The sequence below is a fragment of the Notamacropus eugenii genome, chromosome 5 (assembly GCF_028372415.1).
Source record: "Notamacropus eugenii isolate mMacEug1 chromosome 5, mMacEug1.pri_v2, whole genome shotgun sequence".
Classification (NCBI taxonomy): Eukaryota; Metazoa; Chordata; class Mammalia; order Diprotodontia; family Macropodidae; genus Notamacropus; species Notamacropus eugenii.
Window position 1 is genome coordinate 325,086,017 of NC_092876.1, and position 19,935 is coordinate 325,105,951.

General features: G+C 38.6%; 1 protein-coding gene and 1 pseudogene across 1 annotated transcript in view; both read right to left on the bottom strand.

The window, feature by feature from the left end:
* The window catches only part of SPSB4 (splA/ryanodine receptor domain and SOCS box containing 4), a 146,135-nt gene that overhangs the window by 93,305 nt on the left and 32,895 nt on the right, over positions 1-19,935 (bottom strand). The gene's annotated exons all lie outside the window — the stretch shown is intronic.
* LOC140509302 (5S ribosomal RNA) lies at positions 7,649-7,767 on the bottom strand (annotated as a pseudogene).

The following is a 19,935-nucleotide window of genomic DNA, read 5'->3' on the forward strand; positions in this document are numbered from 1 at the left end:
TAGGTAATATAAGAGCTTAGAGAAGTAAATATTCAAGAATATAAAAATTGTGTCTAGATATTTGAAGAGCTATCCTGTGGAAGAGGACACTAGCCTCATTCTTTTGAGTTCCAAGAGTAGACACTAAGACCAATGGGTCGAAGTTACAGGGAGTCAAATTTTCCTTCAATATAAAGAGGTTCTAAAAGTGAAATGGGCTTCCTCAGAAAGTAATAGGCTCCTTTCTCTGAGAGTGCTCTAACATGGGTTAGACGCCTACCTGGGAGGATGTGAAAGAAGGGATTTGAAATAGGGATTGGACTAGATAATCTCTAAAGTCTCTTCCAATTATGAGATTATATGACAAAGTCGTCAGTAAAGGGAAGTTTGAGATTGAATAGGCACTATAATTTTTTCTTCCTTAACAGCTTTTGGAATTCACTGTTTGATCCAGACAGATCTGGTCCAATATTTCTAAGAAACACTTTAAAAATGCCTTTGGGTTTTTTCTGTTACTAATGTGGCAAGAGATTATCAATTTAGTACCAATTAATTCAGTGATCATTTAAGACAGGCAACATTGACTTAACAACTTATTGAACATTGAGAATAAAAAGGAACAAGGGCAAGATGGATTTCATTAAAAAATCAATTCAATACCATAAAGAATTTATGTCTAAGGAACCAAGCTAGGTTCTGGTGATACAAAAACAAAAAGAAAATAGTCCCTAACCTCAGAAAACTTACATTCTGCTACTGGTGTGGAATGCTTATATTTTGTAAACAAATACAGAGTTCTCATATTGGAGATATCCCAATTCTGAAGTAATCCTAGATTTTTCTTCTATTTGTATCATCATCAGAAGGAAGAGGAGGAAAAAGTTACAGATCATCTCATTTGAATGTTATAATATTCCCATGATATAAATCCTATGGGAATTATGAACCCCTTTTACAGATGAGGAAACTGAGGACTAAAGAGGTGTGACTTGTCCATGAAAATAGATTCAAACCCAAGTTTCTGCTGACTTCAAGAATTGGGGACAGGGGGAATGAAAGAATGAAAAAGCATCTATTAGACATTTACTATACACAAAACACTGCAATGAACACAAATAGAAAATCAAGACAGTCCCTTTGGTCAAAGATAGCACACTCTAATAAAAGGAGACAACATATATAGGAGGTTTCTGCTCTGAGTCCGATGGAGAGCCCCATGGATTCTTAGGGTTCAGCAGCAAAGACAGATTTCATCATCTTTAAAGTCATTTTCATTGAGGAAATATCTATTTCTGATATAGACCCATCTGAAAGAGCCAGTGACTTTGAGGGCAAGAATTTTCTTTTTGAGGTCTCTGCTGGCTGTAGCTCCTGATTAGGCAGGGATTGCTGCACCTGCATTGGCAGTCAAGTCATATTTCTAGGAAAGTTGATTCCTTGGAAAATGACTGAGGGGGATGGGCTGGTAGCAGGGGGAGTTGTCCTGGCTGCATTGCTATTCTGGTGGGCTCTAGAGAAAGAGAGAAGGGGGAGACCAAAGAGGAGGAATGGATAGACAGAGGAAGGGAGAAGTTCAGATGGAATAGGAATGGGGAATAGAGAGTACCCACTCAATGACAACACCCAGACTACATGTAGATTCCCATCCTATGCAATGCAATTTTACATTTGTATGAAAACAACAAACTGAGCACACATCTTTTAGAATCAAGTAATTTTCCAAAATAACCCAGGATGATCTGGCATTGATAGCCCTAATGTTGTCATTTGTTCAGAGAAGGGTAGGGGGAAAGAGAATTTGTTTTTTAGAATCACTTTTTCAAAATTACTCAAAAAGAGAAATGTTTACGTTGGACACGACTGAAAAGACTCAATAACAAACATGTCAAAAGTAAGAGAGATGATTATGAAGCAATACACAATAGTCTAGTTATATCCACTCTTGTCTGACACAATTATCTAATAGTAAAACATTCCTTAATCAAAGCAAGTCAGTAATGTCACCCCCGAGCTTTGCACAGGACAGACTGATTTGGAATGTGAAGGATAAACATAATTGTCTTAGTGCTGCCAAGGTAGAAAAGCTGAGAGCCATTAAAGTTCCCATCAATGTTTAAGGACACAGCTACATTCATAACCAGGAGTCAATAGCCTGGAGGAAAAAAGACTTTTAAGTATTGCTTTTTTAATAGCTCTCTCTCTCTCTCTCTCTCTCTCTCTCTCTCTCTCTCTCTCTCTCTCTCTCTCTCTCTCTCTCTCTCTCTCTCTGTCACACGCACACACACACACTCACACACACTTCTTTAAAGATTTAATGACTAGAGTCTGAATGACTGAAAGAAATAGATTTGTAAATGCAAAACCAGAAAATTTCCAATATAGTTATTAAGCCTTGAATTTTCTCCAAATTTCTCTCCATAACTAGGACACCTACAGCAACACAAAAATGACCAATACAGTGATCTCTTTGGAGAATACCCATCTCTCAGTATATCTGGTTAGAAATCAGAGATGTTCATACAAGATTTTGTAAAAAGATCTTTTGTGCCTGCAGAAATTTTTACAGGTAAAACTGATATTCTGGTTGTGTCCTTACATACAAGTATATTTTTCAAAGTGATTTAATTCAGCTAAGAAAAGATCCTTGAAACTCATCAAACAAAAATTTAGTAATTCATAGAACCATTGACAGAGAACTGAACGGAACCCTGGAGGCCACCTGGCCCCACTCTTTCATCCTATAAATGAAGCCAGTGCTCAAGGTCACATAGGTAGTAGAATGCAAAGCCAGAATACAAACTCAGGTTCCCTGGCTCCAAATGTGTCACTTTGAGTTCAGTACTCTTTCCACTGTACCAGGCTGTTTCATTTTGATTGTAACATGGCATTTATTATTTGTACCGTTTGTCATTAAATCACAGGATACCTTGTGTTGTTATTTAGCTGCTTAATGGGATGTCTCCAACTAAGCAATAGGAGGCTATGAACTCCATATTGCAAGGATCAGATCTTCCTAATTATCTGTGTGAACTTGAGAAAATCACTTTCCATTTCTGAAATCTCAGTTTCTTTAACTGTAAAATGGGGACAATACCTGCTGATAGGGCACACAGTCAGAGTGCTGGGCAATATGCTTAAAGACTGATTGAATATTAGGACTGAAAGGGATAGTAGAAATCATCTACAACCCTCTCATCCCACCCCCTTGCTAATTTTACCTAAGAGAAAAAAGGCTTAGAGAGGGGCAGTGACCTGACCAAGGCCACTAAACTTGTAAGCTGAAGTGCCAGGATTAGAATCAGATTTTCTGATTCCAAGTTCAACGCTTTCTGTTACATTCATTTGGGATGATTAACTTTCTGTCTCTGTCTCTGTCTCTCTCTGTTTCTGTGTGTCTCTCTCCCACATAAGGGAGCCCTTATTTGCAAAACCGGTATGCAGAATTGTAAAAATTACTTGTTTAAACATTTCAGTAAAGACAAATTGTGGAATGTGATTTAGAAATTAGGAGGTAAGTGGAAAACTATGCCAAATATCCAGCTGTCTCTATTTTTCACTTTTTTTTCCAAGTACTTTGACACTATGATGACATCAGTAGTCATTTTGATCCAGGCCACAGAACCACGGAATCATAGAACCTCAGACTGGAAAGGGATCTAAGAGAATACACAGCCCGGCCCACACCCAAACAAGAATTCCTGCTACAACATCTCCAGCAGTTCATTCACTTTCTACTTGAAAATCTCAAACGAAGATCTACTATCTCCGCACCCCAAAGCAGCTCATTTCACATTTGTAAAACTCTAGTTAGTTTTTCCTTATCTCAAGCCTAAATGTACCTTTTATAGAAATAGGAAGTCATTGAAAGATTTTGCATAGGGGAATGATTTGGTCTGATTTGTGCCCTGGACAAATTAATGCACTAGAGCAATTTCCATCTATGGCCCCTACTCCTGCCCCCTAGTGCCAGGCAGAACAAGACTAACTTTGCTTCTAGATGACAAGCCATCAAATACTTGAAGACAGATACGTATACACTAAGCCTTCTCTTCTTACCATTCCTTCAACCATTCTTCCTATGGCATGGCCTCGTAGCCCTTCAACCAACTTGGTGATTTTCCACTGGATAATCTTCAACTTTTCAATGACCTTCCTAATAACATCCCTTCTAAGAAGCCTTCTCCAATTAATAAAGAACATATTGCCCCTCGACTTCTATAGCATTTAGATTCTTTAGCACAGATTTCATTTAATTGTATAATTGTGTTGTATGTTTGTCTTGTTTCCTCAATTACACTGGGAGCTACTTAAGCCCAAGGATCATATCTTGGGTTTTTCTTGTATTTCCATAGGGTCTGGCACATGGCTTGATATATAAGAGATGCCTAACAAATATATTTTTGTTGATTGATTGGTACATCATGACAGGCATAACTGAAAATGGAAAATAAAATGATTAGAGAAAAAGATCCTAGTAAAAAAAGTTATGTAAGGCAGTATATACATGACTATAAGTAAAAAGAAGTCTTGGGTTCAAGTCCCAGTTATGCTATATGACCTAATTCAAATCACCTCATTGTACTGGGCCCTTAGTTTTTCTCATCTGTAAGTTGGAGGGGTAGGGGGTCATCTTCTAGCTTGAAATTCAGAGCTTTTAGGGAAAAACAGTCCTATAATCTGCCATAAAAAATGTTGCTTTTCACCAATTGTTTCCTTCTCCTCTCCACTTATCCAAATTTCACTTAACCTTCAAGGCCCATCTCATATTTAAACTATACCAGGAATCCTTTCCCTAACAATTCAATTCAAATAACATTTCTGTTTAAGGTTGCCCCTACAATGTTACTTCAATGGCTCATGATGTCATGGGTTCTCTGTGGACATGCAGCAAGAGTGCATGCTCTCAACACAAAGACTACCTTTGGGAGTGGACAATACATCTGTTATCCAAAGGCTAGCCTTGCTAAGTTAGGCTCCAGGGTGATGATATGTTGCCAACATGAAGAACATCCCTTGTGAAAAGCATCTCCTATAAGTTATAGAGAGGCTGTGATCTGTGTCAGTGGAAAGAAACATCACACCTGTGATATTACAGATCCCTGAAGCATTGAAAGTATACGAAGCAATAAGGAAACAAAACGATCTTTGATCTCAAGAATCTTACAATCTAGTCTGCCTAGGAAGATAAGTACACAAATAAACATGATTCAAAGTAAGATTATAATAAAGGCAAAGAAGAGATCTAGATCTTCCTATAAGAAGAGTTGAGGCAGAAGAGATCACATTTTAGCTGGGGTATCTGGAAAAGCTCCATGGAAGATGTGGCACCTGACCTGGTCTTCAAAAGAAGAAACTATTTTTAATTGACACAGATGGAAAGGGAATAAAATTTCAAGTAGAAGGTAGTTGTTAGACTAAGGGGCTATGCAAATTCAGAGGCAAGAGAACATAGGATGGGATTAAAAATAGCTAGTAGTCCAGGTTAGCTGGAATGGAGAGTTTACAAAAGAGGAGAGTATGAAACCAGGACAGTAAAGTAAGTTGGAGCTAGACTATGAAGGACCTCATTAAGTTTGCATTTTATTTTATAGAAATAGGGAGTCATTTAAAGCTTTTGCATAAGGGAATGATTTGGTATATGGGAGTGATTTGGTCTGATCTGTGCACTGGGCAAATTAATTTGCCAGTTATATAAAAGATGGATTGGATGGGGAATGACTGGAAGCAGAGAGATGGAAGTGCATTAGAATGGTCCAGCAAGAAATGGTGACGGCAGTATGAGTAGAGAAGAGGGAATAGATGAAGATAAAGAAATAGAAGTTCAATGGATAGGATTTGGAGCCTGGCTGCATGGGTCTGGGAAGGAAAAACAACAAGATAATTCAAAGGATTTAAGCCTTAGTGATTAAAAAGATAATGGTGCCATTAATATAGAGAAGTTGGGAGAAGAGGCAAGTTTGGGAGTGGTGGGGAGAAAAATGGAATTCCATTTTGGGCATGTTTAATTTTAGATGCAAGTAATTAAAAGCATAAGACTGAAGCCCAAGGGAGAGTCTAGAGCTGGATAGAATACTACGTGATGTCAGAAGTCTTGTATTTGAATCCTACCTTATATATTTATTAGCTATGTGATCATGGACAAATCACTTAACATTGCATTATCTCAATTTCCTCTTCTGTAAAATGAGGACAATTAATAGTTGCATTTCCTATATTATAATGGTTGTGAGGAAAGTGCTTTACAAAGTTTAAAATGCTATATAAATTTGAGATTATTATATATAGATTTGAGCATCATCTACATAGAAGTGATAACTAAAGACTTGGGAGACACAAAGAGGCAGAGAGTAAAGAGAGAAGATGGTCAAGAACAGAAACTTGGAGAATGCTCACACTTAGGAGGAAAAAGAAGGAACCCGTGTTAAAGATGTATAGGCAAATAGGCAAAAGAAGACCCAGGAGAGAGAAGAGTAATGAGAGTTCAAGGAAAAAAGAGTATCAACAATGAGGGGGTGGTCAACTATGTCAAATTCTAACCCAAAGTTTTCTGGGTCCTTCCTTACCTACATTTTGACTTGATTGTACTAAATTTAGCACTTTATCATATAATATCTATCTTACACTATTTTCTGAGCTAATTCTTTAAACTGGCTAATTTTGTATCTTCAAGCAATCAATCCACAAGTATTTATTAAGCACCAGGGCTTATAAAGACAGGTAAAAACAATTCCTGTCCTATACAACAATTACACTGTGGTAGAGATATGTAAAAGAAACATACAGAAAAGAAAGAAGAGTTCTTCAAGGGCTAGGACTATACTTGATTTATGCCTAGCACAAAAAGGGAATAATGAAGAATCCATGATCTCATTAGGGTGGGGATCTGAATTTCTGGAACACAGAATCATAGATTTAGGGCTAAAAGGGACCTTAGAAACCACTGATCCAATCCTTTACTTTATAGATGAGTAAACTAAGACTCCCAGAAGTGAGGTATGAGTTGCCCAAGGTCACACAGGTAGTAAATGACAAAGTTGGGACTTGAACCCAGGTCCTCTGATGCTAAATCTTGCAATCTTCCTACTTCACCATGCTAACTTTCTAGCAGGTAAATCCTATGAAACTACTTGAAACATTCAGGGATTAAGTGACTCACCCAAGATTGTTGTGTTTACCCTTCATTTTAGAAGAGGACCATGACATCAGGGAAATGATGACATGATTTGTAGTTGACTTTGATTTGAGTGAGGGAGGGCTGTGCAAGGTCATCAGCCTGACTTTCTCCTCCAGAGCCATCCGGATCCAGTGACCAGATATTCATCAGGATGACTGGAGATGGCCCAGGATGTAATGGGAGACCCAAACCCTTTTAGGCTAAGGCCTATTCAGGTACTCACTCAGAGTGACATAATGCCACTTTAAGAGGTATTTAAGTTAGGCCTCTTTTAAGAAGTAGTCAAGAGAGGGCCCCTTTAATTAGAAAAGGAAAAAAATTGAAAAAAGAAAAAAAAATTCAAGCTGGGAGGACAAGGTCCTCAGAGTTGCTGTTCCAAAGAGAAACAGTTATCATTGAGATTGACTGTAAGCCAGGAGGGTCCAAAAAACAGCCATTAAGTGGAACTTGGGCAGGGACTTATTGTGGTCCAATCTGTGGTCTTCAGAGTGAAGAAGCCTACAGCACCTGGTTTTCCCAGGCAGTCTCCCATCCAAGTACTAACCAGGTCCAACCCAGCTTAGCTTCCAAGATCAGATTAGATTGGGTGTATTCATGGTGATATGGCCATAGACACAAGACCATTAATTTTGCTGTTTAAGAACTAGAGTGCTTACAATAGCCACCTGAAGTTATGGGACACTCTCTTGAGGTGTCCCATTATTGCAAGCACTGTAGTTGCTCACTGAGCAAATTACAGGTATAATTTTAGAACTAGAGAGAACCATTTGGAGATTAACTGGTCCAGTTCCCTCCCTCATTTTACAGATGAGGAAACTGAAACCCAGAGACATAAAGTGACTTACATGATGGCCTATAGAAGGTTATTATACCAGAATGAAGTTTAGCTTACAAGAGAAATTAGAGTAAGCCTGCTATCGCTCAACAAGAATGCCAAGTAAAACTTGAGGCAAGATCTTCAGTGATGCATTCTGGGAAGCTTTTGAGAGCTAGTGATAAGCACTGAGGATGCTAAAACCAAAATGATTTGGGGTTACTCAGAGTAATATAACTAATATTTGTCAGAGGTCAGGGTGGAGTCAAGATGGTAGAGTAGAAAGACACACATACTATAACTCTTCCCCCACAGCCCATAAAATACCTGTAAAGAAAGACTCTCAACAAATTCTAGAGCAGCAGAAGCCACAGAACAACGGAGTGGAGGAGATTTCCAGCCCAGGGTGACCTGGAAGGATGACGGGAAAGGTCTGTCACACAAGATGCAGAGTGGAGCCCAGTCCTGCCTTGGATGCATGACACTAGGAGGAGCAGGATGGCAGCAGGCTTCAGAGACAGAATCCCAGCAAAAGCAGTGGTTCAAAGATCCCTTAACCCATGGGCACCAAAAGTCAGTGAAAGGGCTTTTTCAACCAGAGCGAGAAGGGAGCAAAGTCCTCCCTTAGCCCCAGCCCCAGGCAGTGGTGGAGGCAGCAGCAGCAGCAGCCTTGGTCCATTGTCCCAGTGGCTCAGCTTAAAGCCCCTGGGGGAATTGAGCAACTGATCTGAATCTCAGCCCTGAGCATGGTCCTGGGAAGTTGGGGAGCTGGAGGCCCCTGAGGAGCAAACTCCTCTCCCTTGATTGTGCCACCTTGGAGGAACTGAGAATTTACAGGTTCCCAGAGTATACCCTACTCTTGACAAAGGACCCAAAAGTAAAGTAACTGGTTGGGAAAATGCCCAAAAAAGGGGAAAAAAAAAATAACACTACAGAAGGTTACTTTCTTAGTGAACAGGTATTCTCTCCCATCCTTTCAGATGAGGAAGAACAATGTTTACTATCAGGGGAAGACATAAAAGTCAAGGTTTCTGCATCCAAAACCTCCAAAATAAATACGCAATGGTCCCAGGCCATGGAAGAGCTCAAAAAGTATTTTGAAAATCAAGCAAAAGAGGTGGAGGAAAAATTGGAAAGAGAAATGATGGCAACACAAGAAAATCATGAAAAGTGAGTCAACAGCTTGCTAAAGGATTCCCAAAAAAATGCTGAGGAAAATAACCTTTAAAAATAGGCTAACTCAATTGGCAAAAGAGGTCCAAAAAGCCAACGAGGAGAAGAATGCTTTAAAAAGCAGAATTAGCCAAATGGAAAAGGAGGTTCAAAGCTCACTGAAGAAAATAGTTCTTTCAAAATTAGAATGGAACAGATGGAGGCTAATGACTTTATGAGAAACCAAGAAATTACAAAGCAAAACCAAAAGAATGAAAAAATAGAAGATAATGTGAAATATCTCATTGGAAAAACAACTGACCTAGAAAATAGATCCAGGAGAGACAATTTAAAAATTATCGGGCTACCTGAAAGCCATGATCAGAAAAAGAGCCTAGACATCATCTTTCATGAAATTATGAAGGAAAACTGCCCTGATATTCTAGAACCAGAGGGCAAAATAAAGATTGAAAGAATCCACTGATCACCTCCTAAAAGAGATCCAAAAAGAGAAACTCTTAAGAATACTGTACCCAAATTCCAGAGTTCCCAGGTCAAGGAGAAAACATTGCAAGCAGCCAGAAAGAAACAATTTGAGTATTGTGGAAATATAATCAGGATAACACAAGATCTAGTAGCTTCGACATTAAGGGATTGAAGGGTTTGGAATATGATATTCCAGAAGTCAAAGGAACTAGGATTAAAACCAAAAATCACCTACCCAGCAAAACTGAGTATAATACTTCAGGGGAAAAAATAGTCATTCAATGAAATAGAGGACTTTCCAACATTCTTGTTGAAAAGAACAGAGCTGAAAAGAAAATTTGACTTTCAAACACAAGAATCAAGAGAAGCATGAAAAGGTAAACAGGAAAGACAAATCACAAGGGACTTAGTAAAGTTGAACTGTCTACATTCCTACATGGAAAAATAATATTTGTAACTCTTGAAACTTTTCTCAGTATGTGGGTAGTTGAAGGGATTATACAGAGAGAGAGAGAGAGAGAGAGAGAGAGAGAGAGCACAGGGTGAGTTGAATAGGAAGGGATCATATCTAAAAAATAAAATTAAGGGGTGAGAGAAGAATATATTGGGAGGAGAAAGGGAGAAATGGAATGGGGCAAATTATCTCTCATAGAAGAAGCAAGAAAAAGTTTTTCCAATGGAAGGGAAAAGCAGGGAGGTGAGAGGGAAAAGTGAAGCTTACTCTCATCACATTTGGCTCAAGGAAGGAATAACATGCACATTCAATTTGGTATGAAAATCTATCTTACACTATAGGAAAGTAGGGGAGAAGGGGATAAGCATGGTGGGGAGGATGATGGAAGGGGAGGGTAAATGGGAGGAGGGAGCAATTAGAAGTAAACACTTTAGGGGAGGGACAAGGTAAAAAGAGAGAATAGAAGAAACGAGGGCCAGAATAAGATGGAGGGAAATATAGTTAGTCTTACACAATATGACTATTATGGAAGTCATTTGCAAAACTACACATATATAGCCTATATTGAATTGCTTGCCTTCTCAGTGGGGATGGGGAGGGAGGAAGGAAGAGAAGTTGGAACTCAAAGTTTTAGGAACAAATGTTGAGAATTGTTTTTGCATAAAACTGGGAAATCAGAAATACAGGTAATGGGGTATAGAAATTTATCTTGCCTTACAGGACAAGAGAGAAGATGGGGAAAAGGGAAGGGAGGGGTGTTAGAAGGGAGGGCACACTGTTATAAGGGGCAATCAGAATACAAGGCGTTTTGGGGTGGGGGGAGGGGAGAGATGGGGAGAAAATTTGGAACTCAAAATTTTGTGGAAAGGAATGTTGAAAACTTAAAATAAATTTAAAAAAATATTTGTCAGAGGCAGGATTATATGACTAATAAATGTCATGGCTGTGATTTGAACCCAAGCATTTCTGTGTGGGAGCCAGTACTTTATCTATGATGCCTCTTTACACTTAGCACAATGTTAGGCACAAAAAAGAAAAGTGAGTGCCATAGCTCCTGAAGTTTTCCCTGAGGTTTCCATAAATGAAGACAGTCCCTTTAGACTAGCATTTTAAGGGCTTAACAAACTAATCCCCAGATTCTAGGAAGGATATGAGCACAAAGCATGTCACTTAAAGTGACACAGTTATGAGGAAGAAGTTGTAATTAACTTGGATAATAAGCACCCACAGCAAAACTAAACACCCCCCAAAATCTATTCTGAAAGACAAAAGCATCAATGGGGGGGAAATCTGTGATTAGGCAGTTGGCTCCTAAGATTAACTTAAAGTACTGTTTTCTTGAAATTAATCCAAAGTCAAGGAACAACTTCTCTCTCCAGAGAAAGCTATTTTCCTCCTGCTGCTCCATATTTCAATCATGTGCCTGTGATGAACAATGCTGGGAAGATCAGGAAAGATGGAAAGACACCATATGTTGTCCTACGGATAATTTCTTGGACACATGGCAGTATGGCATTTGCTTTGACTGTCAGCAAAACAAGCAGGTCTGTCTTCCCCAACAGGCTGTCCCTGGAGACTGATAGTGCATCTCTATTTATAGAAGGCCATTTTATCTAATATAATGAAGTGTTAGTGTGAAATCTAGACATGGTCCACATCTTATAAGTCCATTCTTTCTTAGTTGAATTGCATCCCAAGAAAACAGATCATTAAATAGTCACTTTGAAGATTTGATAACATTTCTGATAAAATTTTATATTACAGAATAAACCAGAAGTTTCATAAATATAGTTATTATTTTCTAGCACATGTAACAACTCAAGTTAAGGCCAAGAAAAAATTTTAAGGAAGAGAAAATTCATCTGTGCATTGGTTTACGTGCAGCTCAAACACTGCTAAAAAAATGCTGGGAAAGTCTGTTCTCAAGCCATTGAAACATTCTTACTGCAATTTTGATTATAATTCCTTTTCCTTTACAAGTATTTTCCTTAGTGTGGTTTCTTTTGTAATTATCAGAATTTCTGGATTTTGGAGAGGAGATTAATGAAACACAGCTCCTTCAGGGTGAAAGCACTTCATAGTGTCCTTTAAGAGTCATTATAAAATTTATAGCAGCTCTTTTTGTGGTGGCTAAGAACTGGAAATTGAGAGGATACCCATCAATTGGCGAAACAAGTTGTGTTACATGATTATAATGAAGTACCACTATGCTATGAAAAATGACAAACAGGATGATTTCAGAAAAACTTAGAAAGACTATGCTACAAGAAATAACAAACAGGATGTTTTCAGAAAAACCTGGAAAAACTGATACAAAGTGAAGTGAGCAGAACGGTACATTGTAAAAGTAAAAGCAATATTATGATTTGAAGAACTGTGAATGACTTAATTTAAGCAATCCAATGACCTAAGACAATCCCAAAGGACTCATGATGAAAAATGCTACCTTCCTCCAGAGAAAGAACTGATATTGTCTGAATACAGACTGAAGTGTATTATCTTTCATTTTCAAAATAGCTAATATGGAAATGTTTTACCTGACTGCACATTTATAACCTATCTCAGATTGCTTACCATCTCAGGGAGGGGGTAAGGGATGGAGGGAGGGGTAGAATTTGGAACTCAAAACTTTAAAAAAAAAAACCCAACGAATGTTACAAATTGTTTTTACATGTAGTTGAGGAAAAATAAAATATTATTTTAAGAAGAGTCATTATACTATATTATTGGTAAAGTCAACAGCACTAGTAGTTGACAAAGTGCTAAGGCCCAATCACAGACAATTTCAGAATACTTGTGAACACAAGGCTAGATTTTATACACATTTTGAGGGGGTCCAAGTACACCCGAATTTTTAGTGAGTACTCCTGGAATAGGAGTTGAGAGAGAGATATATTCAAGGACCCATTCTGCCACTAGCTGGACCTCACTTTCTTTTTATGTAAAATGAAAATTAGGTCATCGCAAAGTTTCTTCTTAAATACAACATTACCTAGGACACATGTAACCAGAAATGGAAGTGTGAACTACTAAGGTTTTGAAGGTGAGAGATAACAGAAAGACAGCGTGAATACTACACTGGTATATGTGATATATTGAAAGTTCAGAGGTTGGCTCCAGTGCCTTGTGCAGAGATGCTCTATAAGAGATTTACAGGAAGACTTGTATAAGAATCATCACATAGGACAAGGAGGTGGGTTAGATGTGATTGGAATGGATGAGATCATAGGTCCATTAAAGTAAGTCCCTTGCTTGCTTTAGGTTTACCTCAAGGATTACTTTAATCAGTTCTTCCTCAGAAATTCTTGCTGAAATTACAGAACGAAAGTTAATGCTTTTTGCCTTTCCACAAATCTTGCCTCATCCAAACCACCCACATGCCTATTACTTTTCTATCACCACCCTGGTCTCTTAAGTATCTAGGTCTCATCACATCATCCCTGAGTTATGATAACAGCTCCACCTGGCCTCACTGTCTCCATTCTCTCCACCTTCCAATTCATTCTGCACATTGCTGCCAGGCTAATCTTCCAACAACACAGCTGTCATCACACCATTTCTCTTACCCTGCTCAAGACTCTGTAACAGCACCTTTTTTTTTTAAAACTGTATCACCCTCAAATGCTGTTACTGTCTACCTGCTTTCTAAGAACTTGGTCACCCTGTAAAGAACTCCCTGAAGGCTGAAAAACCATTCTCATTTGGGAAAATTGCTGGTTCTCTCAGTTAAGGCCACATCATTTCTTTATCTCGTTTTTATCATCTGACTCCAGAAGACATCTATGGATCTCTAAAACCCTGCACTAGATGTAATGGCTTGGAATTATGGGAGAGAGGAAGCATTACAGAAAAGGCACAATCTCTGCCCTTTAGAAATTTATGATTTCTTTGGAAAAAGAAAACATACACACACACACACACACACACACACACCCTTCAAATCATTCCATCAAGTGCATAAGGATAAAACATATGTTTCCGTTTACAATACTTTGCAGTCACAAAAGGTGATGCTCTAGGTATTGTGGCACATGAATATAACAGATTATTACCATGATGTAGGAAATAATAAATATGATGAAAATGGAGAAGCATGGAAAAGTTAACATGAACTGATGCAGAGTGACATAAACAGAGCCAGGAAAACAACACACATAATGACCACAGCATTATAAATGAAAAACACAACCACAAAGCAAGTGAAAGTGAATGTTGCAAAATTATCAAAAACAAGGATGGCTCCAAGGAAGAGATATGAGAAGTCACCTCCCACCCCTCTGGAGAGGTGGGAGGTTCACAGGCTGGTACACTGCACATATTTCCAGCTTTCTGGATGTATTGATCAGTGGTGTTGATTTTTTTTCTCTTTTTAAGTGAGATGGCTCTCTGGAAGCAGGGAAGTACTATAGGGGAAATTTTGTAATTTTGTAGCTTCGCGACGTAAAAAAAACAAAAGACATAATAATTATCTACTCAAAAAGAGAAAAAATGCATAACTGCTGAATAAAGGAATGATCAGAGTTAAGCTGGGCTCTAAAAAACTATGGGGCATGTGTTTGTGGAGAAGGGTAGACAGGACACTGTAACCAAAGGATTTGGTACCAACCAAAGTACAGAGATACGTTTATTCATTAGTCATTTTATAAATTCCTACTATTTTTCCACAGGGAACTGCAGCAGGCTCTAGTCATATAAAGATGAAATCAGGTACTCGGATATAAAAGCAAAAGATCAACAGCACTAAGATGGGAAACAATGGGATAGACAAGATACAGGTCAACAACAGTTTATATGGAATAAGATAACGGAACACCCAACTTAACAGTGTGAGGTGGCAGCTCAAAAAAAAGTTTAAGCGATCTAAGGTTGTATTAATACAAGCATGCTATCTACATTAGAGGAGAAGATAGTCCTATTGTACCATGCCTTGTCACCTTCTATCTGAAATATTGTGTTCAATTCGAGGTGCACACTGAAAAACTGGAGGGCATCCAGTAAAATAACCAGTGGGGAGATCATTGAAGACCATGTCTCATCAGAATTTAGTGAAGGAACTAGAATTGTTTAGCCTAGAGAAGTTAGGACAGACATGAGAACTGTCTTAAAAATATCTGAAATGTAGAAAATGATTATCATGGGGAAAAGGGATTTGATGCATTTGGTTTGGCTCCAAGGGGAGGGAGTTACAGGGAGACAGACTTCAATTTGATGTGAAGAAAAACACTGTAACAAAGACAGCTGCTCTGAATTGAAATGGACTCATGATTTTTGTCTCCAATCATGGGAGCTCTTCATTTGAAAGTTGGATGACAATTTTTAAACCAGCAAGAACGACATAGAGGGGATTCATCAGGGATGGGTTGTAGTAGATGGGACCAACTCTGAGGTTCTACAATTCTGTGAAATGAGATGGGAGGGTCTGAGGAGTGGAGAGTAAATTTGGTGGACCTTAAACAGCAGGCTGCAAGGTTTTTTTCCCCTCCTACATAGATTTATTATTGCATTCACAAGACCAGTTGTAGTGTTCTGACCTACAATGATCTATCTGCCTTTCCCTGAATTCCTATGACACATCATTTGTACCATAAAGATTAGCATGTAATACGTATTGTTCTCTAACTTCTTAGCTGTTCTCTGTGTGGTATAATGGAAAGAGTACTAGATATAGTCAGAAAAGCTGAGTTCTAGTCACATCTTGCTAATAAACTGCTGTATGACCTTGGGCAAGTACCTTTTCTCTGGTCATCAAGTTCCTCATGAGTAAGAGAAGGTTGGATCAGATGGTTTCTAAATGTCCTTATAGTCCTCATATTCTCAAATCCTTTGTGTATTTGGAGCTGATCTTACAAGGAAGGGACTTAGGTTAAGAAGGCCTGGGAAAGGCTTATAGCAGAAAATGGGAATTCAGTTGGGACTTGAAGGCATCCATGGCAGCTAGGTGGCACAAAGGGTAGAGCGGCAAGCCTGGAGTCAAGAAGACCTGAGTTCAAATTGAGCCTACTAGCTGTGTGACCTTGGGCAAATCATTTAATCCTTTTTGCCTTAGTTTCCTCATCTATCAAATGAGCTAGAGAATGAAATAGCAAACCATATCAGTTTCTTTGCCGAGGAAATCCCAAATGGAGTCACAAAGACTCAGACATGAATGAGGAAAGAAAAAAATGACAAATGATTGAAGACATCCAGGGAAGCCAGGAGGTAGAAATGAGGAGGGAGAGAATTAATGCCAGGCATGAAGGACAGCCAATCAAAATGCCTGGATTTGGGAGATGGGCATTGTTTTGTGGAAGGAATAGCAAGGAGCTTAGTGTCCCTGGATTACAGAGTACAGAATGGGGAATAAGGTGCGAGACTTTGCACCTTAAAAAAGGTAGAAAGCTCTCCAGTAATGGAGGGAGATTTGGGGCAGGGAGACTAACTAGTAGGCTACTGTCATAATCCAGGTATGGGATAATGGGGGTATCCCAGGCTGAGGGTAGTGTCACAGGAAAGAACAGTGGGGAGGGGGATATTTGAGAGATAAAAAAAGGGGGGGAGTGATAAGACTTAATGAATAATTGTATATGCGTATGGGGTGAGAGTAAGAGGTCTAGAATGACAGGTAGGTTTTGAGCCTGGGTGACTAGGAGGATTTTGGTACTCAATAGTCACAGGGAAGTTCAGAAAAGAAGGATAATTTGGGGGAAATTGTGTGGGTATGCTTGTGACTTGTCTTCCCAAGGATCATTTCTAGACATGAATGAATAACTGGTTTTTGGTAAGTGAACATTGTGAATTTGGTGCCATATATGGAAAATGATTTCAGAAATGAGTGGATGTCCTTGGAAGCTGTCAGAAAGTTCTTTTCAGCCTTCGTTAAATGAATAGGGAGCCTGGCTGTATATCAGATTATACTGCTGAGTCATCATCTCAATAACTTCTTGGATAATTGATCGAATCATCCAGGAACACAAGCTGAATACGATTAGTTAAACCACTTTTGCCATATTGTGCCAGGGGTCTTACTGTGACCTGGATCTTTGCCCTGTTTATCCTAATATCCTTGTGAATAAGATAGAGAGATTTATGCTTTGGATGATAGCATTAAGGGGCATACATGGATGCTTGAACAACCATGTAGAAAGAGGGATGCTTCAAGGAAAGAGGTCTCTAGTGATATTGCCACAGAGCTTTTTTACTGATCCTACTTTATCCTCCACATTTCAAATGATTCATATAAAGGGACAAAAGACACTGTCAGATATGTGGATGACCTGAAAATAAAGATAAAATTTAAATTTACCAAAAAGATATGTGAATGACTCAAAGAAAGGAAAGAGAGATAAGAGGATAATAAACTCAGGATCCAAAGTTATCCTGAGAAGCTAGAATAACAAGACAAAAACCAACAAGATAAACTTTAAGAAGGTTAAACATAAATTCCTACATTTAGGTTTTTTAAATTGTATATATATATATATAAAAGAGAAAGACCTGGCTTTGTGATAATTGACGACAAAGAGATATGGCTGCTAATAAAGCTAGACCAAATACTCAGGCTGCTGTATTAACAGAAGCTTGCTTTCAGAATAAAGCAGGTTATCATTCCACTCCATTCTGGGCTGGTCAAATATAATCTGGAGTATTATTTTCAGTTATTAGCCCCGCATTACAAAAAGGTCATTGACAAGCTGAATCATGTGCCAGAAGTGGGCAGCCAGGATATTGAGGGATCCGGAAACACTGTCAGATGAAGGAAAGATAAAGGAAATTGACAAGTTTAGCTTGAAAAAGAGGTTTCTTTGGATTGATACATGATGGGTGTTCAAGTAAGAAATAAATCAAGAAGTGGAGAGGGAAATTTTTTTTTTTCCTTTTTAAGCAAAAGTACCTTTTGCCAGTCTTCTGAAAACACTGTGTAGACAACCACCAATTTCCTTTATGAGCCCTCTCAGGTCCTAGTGGCTTACATGTATCACTATCAGCCTAACAGTCATAATAAGATACCTCACTTAGTCCATCCTGTACTATTCCCATTCTCCACTGACTTGAGCCATTACTCATTATAAGCTTCAGAGTTGAACTCTATGAAATGCAAACTCTTTCCAGGAAAAGGTCCCTGGAAATCACAGAGGCTCCCAAGATTTTAGTGTGTACCAGAGCCAGCATGATTTGGATTAAAGCCACTCTCAATGAGAAACAAGAGTATCAAGAATTTTTGTGTATTACACTAATAAACTTCTGAGAGATGAGAGGCCACTGCTGACTCTGGACATGGTAATGCAAGTATCTCTTTGTCTTTGGGATGAGTGCAACTGCATTGTGAAAAACTGGAATGCCAGAAGGCGATGGAGCTTTGGTTTTCAAATAATTTGGACAAAAAGATGGTATATTTAACATATTGTCTCTTGTGACCTCGTAACCTTATGAGTAGGGAGGACTCAACACATTTTTTAATTTCACACATAAATAAGAATACTTATGCTTTTAAATGATTCCATAGAGGATTATAGTATTTATTAAAATTTCTAAGTTTTTTGTGAGAATATGTTTGGACTTTGATTTGAGCTATCTTTAGGCAAATGAATTTTTTCAGAAGAGTCTGTTGAGTTTTGTACTCAACTGAAAGTTTTGAAGAGTATATGTTGAGCTGGGAGGGGGGGCGAAATTCACTACCTGGGTGCATAGGTACTTTATATTCATAATCCAGGAATATTTGTTGTTTGGCTAATAGATCAAGTGATTTGGGTTCTAGAAAGCAGAGATTAAGGGCTACATTTTTTCAGAACTGTTTTCAGCCTACGTGGAAGGAAATATTCCTGGCCTCAGCACTCTGGAGATGGTTGAATATGTCAATTTCAACAACCCATGAGAAAGTTCCCATGTAATTTTGTCTATCCTTTCTCCAATTAAAAAAATGCATAAAGTCATAGTTCCCTTTCTTAGCTACATCTCATTTCTAAATTCTGTCAATAAACCTAATGTTGAAGAGATGTAGGCTCCAAACCCCAATTCTTCCCCCAAACTGGTCCTTGGGTCCTCAGGCACCAAAATAATATTGACAGCATCTGCGGAGATAGAATTCTTAAATCTGGGTTCTAATCTTTACTACACATCCTCTTCTATAGAATTTCTGCCACCCAAATCAGATGGCATAAAAGATTTAAGGTTTAGTTAAACATGGATTATCCAAGGCTGAGGGATCTGAGGTAAGTTGCTGCACCTCTCTGGACCTCAGCCTTTATGGTCCTTTTCAGGTCTAACATAGTAGCTGACCTAAGAGCTAACATTTATATAGTACTCAAAGGTTTGTAAAGTGCTGCACATATATTATCTCGTTTGATCCTCAAAACAACCGTATGAGGTAAGTGCTGTTAACATCCCCATTTTACAGATGGGGAAACTGAGGCTGGGGGAGATTAAGTGACTTACCCAGAGTCATAGTGCTCATAAGTTTCTAAGGCCAGGATTTAAACTCAGATCTTCCTGAACTCCAGATCTAGCATCCTTAACCACTGTGTCAACTAACTGCCACATTCTACAATCCTGATATTTTATTTATTTACTTATTTGGGAGGCAATCAGGGTTAAGTGACTTGCCCCAGGTCACACAGCTAGTAAATGTCTGAGGCCAGATTTGAATTCAAGTCCTCCTGACTCCAGGGCCGGTGCTCTATTCACTGTGCCACCTAGTCTCCTCCTGATTATACTGTCATTTTTATCTTCTCTAGAGCCACTCTTTTCTGTTCTGCCTTCTTTCTTCCAGCTGTAGGTTTACTCTCAGACTGGTCAAGAGCAGTTTTTTTCCTTCTTAGGAGTACCATATTCCCCTTGTCCTTTTCTCTCTCTAACTCTAAATTACTGTGGAAAAATGAAAGTAGTCTGGCAGAAGCTAGG